This window comes from Athene cunicularia, assembly GCF_003259725.1.
Source record: "Athene cunicularia isolate RWA chromosome Z unlocalized genomic scaffold, athCun1 chrZ_part1, whole genome shotgun sequence".
Lineage (NCBI taxonomy): Eukaryota > Metazoa > Chordata > Aves > Strigiformes > Strigidae > Athene > Athene cunicularia.
Window position 1 is genome coordinate 25,854,973 of NW_020799142.1, and position 12,912 is coordinate 25,867,884.

The following is a 12,912-nucleotide window of genomic DNA, read 5'->3' on the forward strand; positions in this document are numbered from 1 at the left end:
TCAGAGAGTGGAGAGGGTATCCTACTGCTCATTAAACAAGAAACTATTTAATATACAGTTTCCTTTATGGTGTTTGAAGCACAACCACATGCATTATTTACTGTATCACAGCCAGGCCCCTACCATCACATGCAGTTACACCACCATTACATGCAGTGAGTTAAGGAGTGTTCTTAGCACTCATCACCATATTATTCTAGTAATTCAAGCATTAATTGGTGTTTTTGTAGCATATTTAAGTAAAAAAAGTCCCCATTACAAGTGAAGAAAGAGGACAGAGTCACATCAAGACCTCCTCTGTTTGGACAGCAATTTTAGGGTAACAAAAGCCTGACTTCTCAGAGTACTTAGATTTGGAGCACATCAAACACTATGAAGTCTGTCTTCCAGCTACTTTACAGCTACTTTGATGGCTTATTTCCAGAATCTTAAATTAAAGAACCAGAAATCAATTAACGGATCAGGGTGAGATGCGACAGAAAAAAACGTTTTCAAAAGCCACCACAGCTTGTCCAGCGTCATGCAACATCATGGCAGAGAAGTAACAATTAACAAGCTTATGAAGCAATGCCCAGCTACTGCTCCTGACAGATCAGTATGCCAGCACTTTCTTCCTCATTTGCCACAGATGCACCAACTTTCAAAAAGCAGGTAAAGAATCTTTTTTACCACCCTACCTTCGTCTATATGACTGCTGGATTAAGTAAGTAGGCATAATTTTGTGTATTTATATTCCCTGCAGAAGGCAGCAGTTGATTAATGAACCAAAATACCCCATAAATACTTGTTACGAACTACTTATACGCATCTGTCAGTCTCTGAGGACACTGTTAGTGTAGGCACTGAACAAGAAAAAAGGGGCACTGCAGCCCTGTAGCTCTGACAAAGCCGACTCCAGCAATCACACCCATATTAATAAGCTCAGACACAGCTTTCACACCTCCAGTAAAGGTACTTGACAGGCTCTACAAAATGGGCCTGAATTAACTGGGTCTAGAAACCCAGTCAGTCTGCTCCCAATTGAGAGGGACAGGGGAGGAACTTTAATGTAAAAAATGAAAATGACTGGATTTAGAAAGCCTCTGCAAGGGGATGAAAATTGCATTACAAACCAGGCTTTGATTACATAGCTGACCTAAGTCAAACGACTGAGAGGCCAATTAGCCCCTTTGGCAAGTCTATGACAGGAGGGACAGATGCAGTGTGACAGACACACACCCAAATACTGAGCAGGGACGGCAGGGGGTCACTCCAGTAGCTGCTGCCTCTGCTCTGTGCTCTCAGGTCACAGAAGCCACTTCTTCACTGACACTGGAGAGAAGGGGATGGAAAGACAGGATGAAAAAGGGGTGATTCTAGCAGCTCTACACAGTTGTATATTAACTAGCTATTACTACTGCAAGATAAAAATAGAGTGATTTAATTAGGATGAGTAACATACATCTATGTCACAAAATATGAAGGAGAGTTGTACTTGCTTTAAATTAAGTTCCTTAAATTAGGCATAACAAAATTCAGAGTGAATACACCAGCCAATCTACAGGTATTTGTGTAGACAAAACTGGATCCTTCAAGTACCCGTTACATGAGATATCACAAAAATACTTGCATGCATTTCAATCTGCTGCACTAACATGATACACTAAATAAAAATAGAAAAATTTAAATAAATTGCAATAAAATTTAGCACTCTCAGCTTCTCAATAACAGTTTCTCAAAAATGTGTGTGTTATCTTAAAATACAAGGTGAATACTGACTCATTAACAAAAATAAAAACCAGATGGAAACATGGTTAAAATAAACTGATCTTTTACATAAAGTAATCTCTATTTGTATTTCATATTCGTGTATGTAGCAAAGTATTGACAAAAATGAGGCTGAATAAGTAAATCAGTTCAAGGCTAAATCAAAATTCCCTTCCAGCTGGATAGATCTATTATCTCCCTTTTAGTACACATAACCAACTTTATCTTGATATTCTATGTTGCTTTTCAAGCTTTCCTAGAAAATAATTTCCAGTGTTAGCTTTTAAAAACTTTTAATGAGTATAGGTTCAATTGCAACTGACTGTCTAAATAAGCAACTGAAATCCCATGGGGAATTTAAAAAAAAAAAAATCTCATTTAAGAACAAACTTGTTTACAAACTACACCGTATTTTCTGAAACTGTTACCGCTTGAACATTTGTCAGAAAACAAAATTATATCTATGACAGGTTCATTAGCAGGCTTGAGCCACTAATAACTACTGTTCTTCAAGAAACCACTCTCAGCCTACCATCCTTAATATCTACTGCACAACTGCACGGAAAAGCCACCATCCAAGAGGGGCTGCAATATGGTTTTCACAATTTTGCTTCAGTGACAGCATCTCAGTAGCAAACACCTCTCTCACACACCTCTGGATGTGCTCCAAAACCCACAGGGTCCTACGACGTGGTACAGCTTGGCAGCAAAGGCAGGCAGGTGGGCAGTGTGAACACTGGGAGGCCACACTACAAAAAATAGTTATGGAGGCTGTGGTTCCACGGACATTTCTCACAGCCTACTTAGAGGCTTCCTGGATGATGAAGTCTCATTCTTTGCTCCCACAGGCAACTGTCATATAATGGCTTTCATAAACAGACTCATTTTTAGATTAATTAGAAACAGAAAGGGCAAAGAAACCCATTTGGAAGCTGTTCACTAACAATTAGAAAAATCGCTTTCTGATTTCTAGCCGGGGTTTGTTCATAACAGCTTATACCCCTCTGTTCTTGCGCTAACATTAACCTTTAGCTTAAATAGCTGTAAACTTGCCAATATTTACTCCCATGCTCTATTAGTAAATGGCAGCAACATCCGCTCTCAGCTTCCAGTCTGCTGATATGAGCCATACTTGTTTGGTCTCATCTCGCACATCGTCAGCGCCTCCCCTCCCAGGACTGCCCCACTGTCCCCTCTCCCACTTCCGTAACCTATTCTCTGATTTTTGCAATAGCCCTCATCTTCTCCAAACCATATGCTTGTTTCCTACATGGCATAGTTGAAATACATTGGAAATAACAGGCAGATGAGACCTACTGCCCACCTGGTCTGTCACAGCATAACACAGAGTATAAAGCAGCATACAATTACTGCTTTTACTAATTTCCCAGGCAGTTACACTTTCCTTCCCAATTATTTCTACAGCCTCACACACTAGTGAAGGCAGACTAAATGAGTCTGTCGCTACCCAGTGTGGCCCTTCCTTCTCTTTCCTGATCTAGTGCTTAAACGGTGGTTTAAACTGGATCCTCGTGTTTTTAACAGGATACTACCACAGGCCAGAGAGAAGCACCACTGCTCACCTGGTTATCTCATCAACCTGCAAGCCCAAAGGCACAAGCCACCCTGTACAGCAAGAGTCGCTGCCTACGGCTCCCCAGAAAATCAGCACACAGACTTATCAAAGCCATTCCAGCATCTGGTACCTGCATGCTTGAGCAACAGATGAAAATCTCAAGTTACATTTGGGATTTCACCCCAGCTTTATGCCTAAATTATCTTTATTTTTAAGGCACGCAAAGGATAAAGCTGTCAATGCACTCAAGAACTTCTCCCTACAGGACAATATCCAATACCTTGATGTTCTCAAGCACCTTCCAGCAAAGGACGCATGTTACAAACTTCACTCACAGACTGCCAGGAAAGGCTGCAGGCATTTCCTTACAGATTCAAAAGCCAAGGAGATGAAGAACTAGTCCCACCTTTAACCACATATAGGTTTCAAATTAAACCAATGGGGAACCACCAAAAAGCTCTTCTGAAAGTGCCAGTGATTAACCATCATAGCAGCGGAAATGAACACACAGCTTGACCCAGATCGGGCTCATCTGATCATTCTTCCACAAAGACACAAAATTGTTCAGACTCTAAATATGAGCTGACAGTGGACAACATATTGGTGGCCATGACATGGCTTAAAACTCCTGTTTGGATGCCAATAAAGGAGTCTGGATGAAAAAAAAAGTTCTTGTACTACCTGTCAAGAGCTACATCCTAATGGGCAGCATTCATTTGCTGTACCACAAAACATTCAAGTGTCTTGAATTCAGTAAAACACTGACATTAAAATGTGCAGAAAATAAAAATTCTACTCTACATACTATGTAGCACCAGCCAGAACTGGAGTCCTGCTGTCTTCAGGCTTTACATTAAGCAGTATTAACAGCATTTGACTTCCAAATGCCACTTTTGCAATGGGAGGCAAAAAAACAATCATCTTACTTAAACCCAGATGCACTCTACTAGAAGATTCCAGCTACAACAACCCTTACACAACCCCACAAATTAGCTCAAGAGCATGAAGGGCAGCCATGCCCTACATCTAAACAAGTTGTGTAACCATGCAGCTTGGAAAACAAGTGAAAGAAGAACAACAACACCAAAAGACAAAATTGTCATGTACCAAACCCCTTTTTCTGACCTAGTGCCTTTTTCTATGAAGTTATGATGTTACTCAAAGCATTTGCTAACACTGCATGAATAGTTAATGCTTTATTTATGATACTCTCAGTCAGTGCTGGTTAGCTCATCTTTTCCCCAAGTCTTGTGCTTTGTAAGCCAAAGCCCACTGCTATCTCTCTGGTGCAGCTTGTACAGATTGCTTCAGTAATACACAACACTGGGAAATATCCCCTCCTCCCACACAGAGCCTTAAAAATAAGAGTGTGAAGTCTGGCTCTCCCAACAGCCAATGCTATTTTTAAGGCCTGCGTATGTGGCAGGTAGGAGTCCCCCCTCCCACTCCTCCCATTGCACCCCTATTCTGAGCAGGAGGAATCGACTTACTCCAATGCTGGATGAAGCTTTCTCCATTTCTATGGATGAGCACCATGCACGAGTGCCATGTCGACGTGGTCAGGACAGTACAGGTTTCTGTGCCCCACTACACATCAGATACAAGGCTCTATTAACAGAGTACAATGCTCTAATTCTTTCTGCCGTTACATCCCCAAAACAAGGTGCACAGAGGGGAGTTTTGCATAAGGTAGCAACGGTTGCCTCAGATCCAACATTTTTAGTATTCTTCTACAGCCTTTGGGAGATAATATTTAGAGGACTTGGTCCACTCTCCAAACATATCTGTGTTCCATCTTTCCTGAAAGCTTTAGACAACTACTGCAGCAAGCTGTGGGAAAAGACAAGCCATTGCTCGACAAAGTATTTGGAAAAGTCTTGGTACAAATGTGAATGTATTTCTGCGCAACACCAGACAGGGGAAAAAAAGCTTACTGTAGTTCATCCTGGTTCAGCGGTGCTCTACATAGGCACATGGATAGATCCTTCAGCCTGCAACATGCAAGTCACTTCTGGAGATAACAAACACAGAAACTGCTGTGACCAGATTGCCTAAGAGAAGAGATGCCCAGGGACAAAATGGCAGCAATTTTGGATACATATCTCATTGGGAACCTCGAAGGTGTACAAGACATCAGTCATCTATCCACATTGCCAGCCCACTGCTGCCACCCACATCTTGCTCTCTGATCATTAGAGGTACAAGTTCCACAGGGAGAAAGGAAGGTAACCAAGACACCTTTTCCTTCAAAAAACACCAACTTGTCAGAATCAAAATCTGCTTTACAGGATCATGATGAATTTGAGTGGGAATATTTCTCTGGCCTAGTATGTCCAAACAGGCGACAGAGTAAGAGTCATTCCTATAAGAGTGTTACAGCTTAGCAGTCAATGCACTTACCTAAACCATGGAAAACCTAGGTTAAAATCTCATTATTGCCTAGTTTAGATCAGGCACTAGAGTCCTATTCCACCCTTAATCTAGACATACTCTATAAAGTGCTGGCTCTTACACAGATTGGTCTCCAATCCATCACATACCAGTTAACCTCAAAAAGTCAAAATCAGAAAGTCTAAGCCCCCTTCCACCCCTCAAAACCCCCTCACTTTGCAAAAGCAGCAGATACTTTCCATCCAGCCTAATTCCAGAAGTCAAGCACTCACACAAAAAAAAAAAAAAAAAAAAAAAAGGATATAAAGGCAGACTATTCACATTCATCCCAGTACTATCATTATGACCTTACAAGGCAGAGAAGAGAAGCATACAGTCCAGCCAGACTGGATTACTTGAACTTAAAATGTGCAGTGCTGGCACAAAGTTAAGAGATGCACCTGACTGTGGCACATCCTATGTTTGTAAACATCCCAGGTGTTGCACAAACACCTTCCCTTTCTTTTTAAGAAAATCAATGGAATAAATCTTGGAAGAAAAGTAGCTTACAATTGGACTCACATCCAAAGGCTTCATAATAATTTTGACTTATAGGTATGTAGAGTTTACAATACAAAACTAGAGAAATAAAATTGTAGTCCTGAATACCACTATAGATCAGTAAAAGAAACAGCACGTCAGGATTGCCTTCTCTTGGAGTCCACTCCTGGTCTCACAAGCCCCACGGGAGGCTTGTAGAGAAAAAATCTAAAATAGTATTACAGGAAAGTTAGCTATCCCCTCTGCAAACTCCTGTAACAACTAAGACAACTTTCCAAGTTAGTTTGGGTTTTTTCTAACCAGCAACAGGAAAATATGGAGGAACTCTGTTGTCACCGAAGGGGACAGATGCCCTGTGTGCCCAGGAACACAGACCATCAACATCAAAATTGGTTTTTAGCAGAGATGAATATAACTTGAGTGTCAGTACATTGATATGTTGAGAGCAGCTTTGCAAAAAATCCTGTTAGCAGTTGAACAGCCTTCTAGTTGCTGTGGTCATTATGAAAAGCATTTCTGGCCAGCATTTTGCTCCACAGGAGAGCATTTCTCTTAATTTTAGTGTAGCTACTCTAAGAGCAAGCCTGCTGGTATTTCCCACTGGAGATAAGGTTATCAAAAAGCTACTCAAAAATCATGACAGCAGCTAATGAAGGCAAAACACTGCTTTCTTGTGTGTACATGCAAATAATTCTCTCTCTGCTGTAACATTACTGTTAACATTCATTGTAAAGCAGGTTAAAAAATGATAGTAAAGTGATAGAATCTCAGTAAGGATGAAAAAACATGCATTTTATTTCAAACAAATGCAAATATGCAGGTACCTATTTAAGCCACTCGGAGATTAAAGAAGCTTTTCCTTCCTCTGAGTACATACAGCATGTCAGCTGAACCTTCCCTCACAGAGAGGCACCCAGAAGAGACAACAGGTCTCAACCACAGACACAGGTGGTTGTTTAAGCACTGGGGAATCACTCTGCACTAAAAGCTGCCCTGGAAAAGCCATGAAGGGCTTTGGAGAGTCCCACAAGACATGCCAGTCTGCAAACTCCAACGCAACACAGTGAAGATTATGGCATGGGGAGATAGCAAAACATCTCCACTACTTTTGTATTTAAATGTTTTTTTTAAATAAATATTGTTGTGTGATCCCTAAGGGATCTGAAAGCTTCATAGAGATTTTATAGATAAGGTATGCAGAAAGCACTTGACTGCCATTGTGGGTACAGCCACCTGACAGCAAACAATCTGTGCTACAGCTGGCAGTGACCCTCAGATTGCACCTTACCTACACAGACCTGAACTCCTCTCTGGTGTAGGACCCGTAATTGCATGAGCACAAGGGTGTTCCTAGAGATCCTCACCAACCCTGATTCCTAGGACATTTGATCATCAATGCTGCTACTGTGGTGGAAGTTAAAGATAATCCCCCATAAATACAACAGGTAGAAAAGAAGGAAGACATTTAACTGGAGATGTAGTTTTTCTGAGTGAAGAGAAGTTTCTAGTAACTCTCTGTTAGAGTCATAGTGCTTCAGTTTGCTTCTTTGCCACTGTGTAGGAGGCTTTGAAAATGCAGAGCTTACTCATCTTCACGGGACTAATAAAAAGACACCTAGGCAACAAAGCTTGAGAGAAATAAAATGCTGATAGTAAACTATTGCATGGGCTGCACGGTTCATGAGAGGTGTAAAGGGACAGTTTCTAATCTTTGGTGACTGACTGGTGTACAGTACATGGTTTTACTGATCAGAGGGTCTGGATTCACATGTGGTGAGTGGGGGCAGGCAGATAACTTGCAATCAAATTAGGAATCAAAGCTGGCACCAGTTAGTGCCTTGTTGACCTCCTCACTAACAGTGGAAGTCCAGAAAAGACTCTTCAGGACACAACACAGCTACATAAGAAAGGAATAGTGGTGGTTTGCACCAGCAGCTTTCTTCCTTAAAAACAGGGCTTCATACTCCAAAACCACCAATACAACATCCTCCCTGGGACAGGGCTTTTAAAAGTGAGATCCTGATGGTTCTTAAATATTTGCAGGTGCTTGATCAGAAGTGCTGCCTGTGAAACCATGGAGCATGGCAAAATAAGACTGAGGATACAACTGGGTACCTGTAAGACTAGAGGATACCTGTCATTTAGTCTCCTCGTTGCAAGTGCTTATGGTATTCCAGAAAAACAATGTTATGAACTACATCTGCCATCTCAGTATGTGATCTAGTTACACAGCAGCGAAAAAGAACAGATTATTGACATTTGACTGGGAAATACAAAGATTAAAATAAAAATAATTGGTATAATTATTGGCATCTAGAAGAAGAAAAAACAAAGAGGAAACACAGCTCCAATGACTTTGTTTTGAAATGAAAACTAGAAAATTGATGTATTTAATCTCCTAAAATAAAAAGAGGAAAACCGTGCATAAGACTTTTTCCCCCATAAACAAATTCAATATGAGTGGATAAAGTCCCAGACCCCAAACCCTCCTGTAATACTTAAATATGCTTGAAAGAATTGATAAGAGAGACAATTTGATGATTTGACTGAATTTTTTCTCTTCTCCAGACTGCCAATTCTTGCATGTTATACAAAACTCCGATTCAAATTCGTGTAATTTTAAAACTCAGACACCCATGTCCCTAGCTAAAGGCTATTTCAGTTAAAGTGGGCTGCAAGTTGAAGATGCAATAGCTATGTGTTTGTTGTTCTTCTGGAAAAGAAGCTCCCACAGAGGGACTGCAGCGCATGAGCTATCAATTAATCCCTCTTTGTAGACAAAGTTCTGAGTGTGAAGGTGAGAATTATTGAGTCATTCCTCTCAGGGCTAAAAACCCTAGTTTTATTCTGGCATAATTAAGTTTCCTCTTCACAAATACAGAAAGAGAACAAGCAAAACAGCAGAAGTGAAGAAAAAAACATGCACACTACCACAAAGCTTTTTTAACATGCACAGTTACAAATTTCTGTGCCATTTTATAACTGTCAAGTCTTAATTAAAATACTACTAAAATTTCTGACTCATGGTGCTGTAGGATGCATATATATTATTCACATGAATATTAATCTCTTCCAGGTAGGAGGCTGGATCACTCTGGGGATTTACAATCACACCACACATGAATTTTTTTTTTTTTTTTTTTTTCAGATGTCATCCAGATCATTAAGAGTCATAAGAACCATTTCAGTAGTCTATGTGAGAGAATCCAGCAGTTCAGATCTGTGAGCTGGAGTTCCACATGTGTTCATTAACATTTCATTAACACATTGAGGAAGGGGTACATGGAAAAGAGCTGGTGGCATTGCTTTGAACAGTAAGGACATAAGCAGCTGCTCTAAGCACTAGAACAAAAGAGAAGGATAGTCCTCTTGAAAGCTTCTAGATTATGACAGAAAATAGGAAGATGTTAACAGGGCAATCAGAGAAACAAGACATGACCTTTTCTAACCACCAGAAGAATCACCTGGTTAGACTATTATCACAGGGACCTCTGAAATCCTGATACCTGCCTGGATAGTCTGTATTCATATCACTGACTCTTGAACAAGACCAGGAATGAGCTTATGACACACAAGGTGCAAGAAAGCAACTAACGAGATGCTCTTCTGGATTTGAACAAAAGTACAGAGAGAAGTGAGGATGCAAATGCATCTGAAAACTGTGACAGTCTTCCTGATACCTTAGAGGGAAAGGAATCTGACAGGCTAGGAAAATATTATGTAATTCAAGAACACAAACTAATAAAAACTTAGAAAATTAGTAGCAAGAGCTCACAAGAAACAGGCTTAAAGGACCAGGGAGTTCAGGAAGCTAATGAAACAGCCTTAACACACAAAAATCACAAGCTATTACAGTGAACAGGAAGGAAAGGACATATAATGAGACCTGTCCTCCTCTCCAGAGGGCTTGAAACCTCTTCTTGAGGAAGGTTTTAAGGCCAAACATGATTGCACAGGAAAGAAATCAAAAGGCTGACACACAAAATCAAACACCTAGCAGTGAACACACAATATGACAAAAGAACCATGGCTGCTACTCATAGGAAGACAAAGCTATCATCAGGTGACATGAAGAAGGCTGGAACATTTGATGTCTTAATTGCTTTACATCTTCACTGACAGGGACAACAGCAGTCAGGCAGCTGACAGAATTAATACTGTTTCATAAAAAAAGGAAAAAAAGCTTAGCAAGTTATAAAAAACAAGCTGCCATAAAAGAAAACAAATTTGAAAGAAAGGTAGTTATTTCTAAGTCAGCTGGCCCTGATAAATCTTCATCCCTGGGTATTAGGTTGCAAGACCAACAATCACAAAGCACTAAGAACTTGAAAAACAGGCAATGCACTTGGAGATATGAAAAGGGCAAAGCAAGCATTTATGTTTAAAAAGTAGGAAGAGGAGGGCTTGGATAATTATGAAAGCACTAACTTGACTTTCTCCTCCCCATCCTGGAAATTGAAGACTGGAACAAAAAAATCAAATTATTTGCAAATCTCCCAGAACATAAAAAGGAGAGAAATAACAGCGAGCATGGTTTCATCAAGAGTAGAACTGTGTCAAATGCATTTCACTTCCTTCTATAACAAGGTAAATTAGACTTAGGGGTAGGAGAAGAACAGAAGTTTTATATCCTCAGGTCTGGATGAAATTGCTAAAACAGATGCAAACACACTGGAAAAAATTATATTCAGGCTAGCCAAGCTCAAAGAATGTATCAAGCAGGGTCCCTGAAGCAGCTCTGGTAGCACACAGCCTGGCAGCTTGGGTACTACACAACTTTTTCACATACAAGTTAAGGATTTGTAGGCACAACCGAGCAAGAAAAGACAGCTTAAGGAGTGAAAAAAACCAGTTCGGTAAGAACAAGTACAAAGCCATACTCAGCTGTAATCCAACACAAATATAGGCTAAGGAACAACTGACAAAGACTTTCATCAGAAGGAACCTCAGCTCTGGGAAGGGTAGGAGACTAACTATTGCACCAGTGTTAGTCTGTGATAAAAAGGCACCATCACAGCAGGATGCCTGATAGCTTGGGATATCAGGATCACAGCCTGGAGGACAAACATTGCTCTGTAGTGCACTGTGCAGCAGGCTCTCGGCCAGCTTTCTACACTCAGCTCTGGACACTGCACTTCAGGAAAAACAAAGAAAGGAGAAGGCGGGAAGGGCAGGGAAAGAGGGGCTGATTAGAGTGCCTAAAAAAAAAAACCAAAACCACCAAACAAAAAACCTGACAAGAAAAGGCTAAAAGAAAAAGTGTCATTTATGGAACATGAGAAGAGCATGTGGGGCTTCATGATCTCTTTGCAGCTCCCCTCCACTATAACAGAGAGGAAACAAATTGTTCTGCTCCTTTACTATTTGTCGTAGTCACAAGAAATGGATTTGTATGGCACAAGAGAGATCTAGAGCAGGAAAAGTCTCTGGACAGTCAAGACAGCTAAGCCCTGGAGCACTCTGATGGCAAGCTCCATCTTCTGTTTTTTGTTTTAAGGGAATTTTGTACCAATAGCTGTTAAAAGTGGTCAAGGCAAAGCAAATGATGACATTTTTCTATCATAACTAGTGTTTCTGTGACAGTCATCTCAAAGCACATCTTCCTTCCAGTTCAGCAGAAACACAAAGATTGACGCTGAACCACCTCATGGACCTTGTACTGTCTCATAAAAAAAAACAAAACCCAAAACAAAAAAAAACACCACATTAAACCCCCCCCCCAAAAAAAACAAAAAAAAGAGAGATATCTCCAGGGAGAGGCATCACTGAATCTCTTGTCCCTTCATTATGTTTCTGAACTTGTTTTCCATAAGGCATAGATCAAACTTTTTTCTTGCATGCTCTACAAAATCGTAACAGAAGATCCTTTTCTTCTTAGATAATAACAGTGTTCTTAAATTACATTTTCCATGTCATACTGACAGTTCTGACCCAAATTCCTTCTGCTCAGAAGTCAAATAGCACAGTAATTGTTAGATGGGAAAGAATTTACAATCCAGATAAGCCAAGGGGAAAACTATTTCTGCAATGTCACTTTAGATGAAAAAAAAAAAAAAAAAAAAAAAAAATTCCTAAAAATTTACTACAAATCCAGACGAGAAAGAAGAGTCCTGCTACTGGTAGATAGCTAGACAGATACTGTAAAATAATTTCTTATAAAAACAAGAGTGCTCTAGAAGAAAGTAGTATTTCTAAATGAAATATATTAACTCTGCAATTTGGGTAGTAAGCAATAGTTTATCATCTATAGAATATGAACACCATATGTTATCTTTCTGTAGGCACACAGATGGATGAAAGCATAAGACTTTTTTAAAAAGAACACACAACAACTTTTTGGGTCTTAATCGCTGTTTCCTAAAACAAGAGTGTTTATACTGTTGAAGAAAATGTCACAACCTTTTCCTTTTGACTTTCCAAATCAAGATTATTTATTTTTAAATCTTACTTTCATGAAATGGAAATACCAAGACTTATTATACACCCACTTTCAATTAGTATATATAAAAATATTTGATGTAAAGTTTCCCAAGGAACATTTTCACACGACAAATACAGATAACTCCTACTAAGCAAACAAGCTACCCCCAAGTTGCCTTGAGAAAAAGTCTTCATTTTGAACAGTTTAACACAAACCTTTTAGTCCCAGACATTATTAT

At 39.9% G+C, this 12,912-nt stretch overlaps 1 protein-coding gene across 12 annotated transcripts in view; it reads right to left on the minus strand.

Annotated features, from left to right (window-relative positions):
• UNC13B (unc-13 homolog B) overlaps nt 1-12,912 on the minus strand; it is a 214,126-nt gene that overhangs the window by 128,702 nt on the left and 72,512 nt on the right. The window lies entirely within an intron of this gene.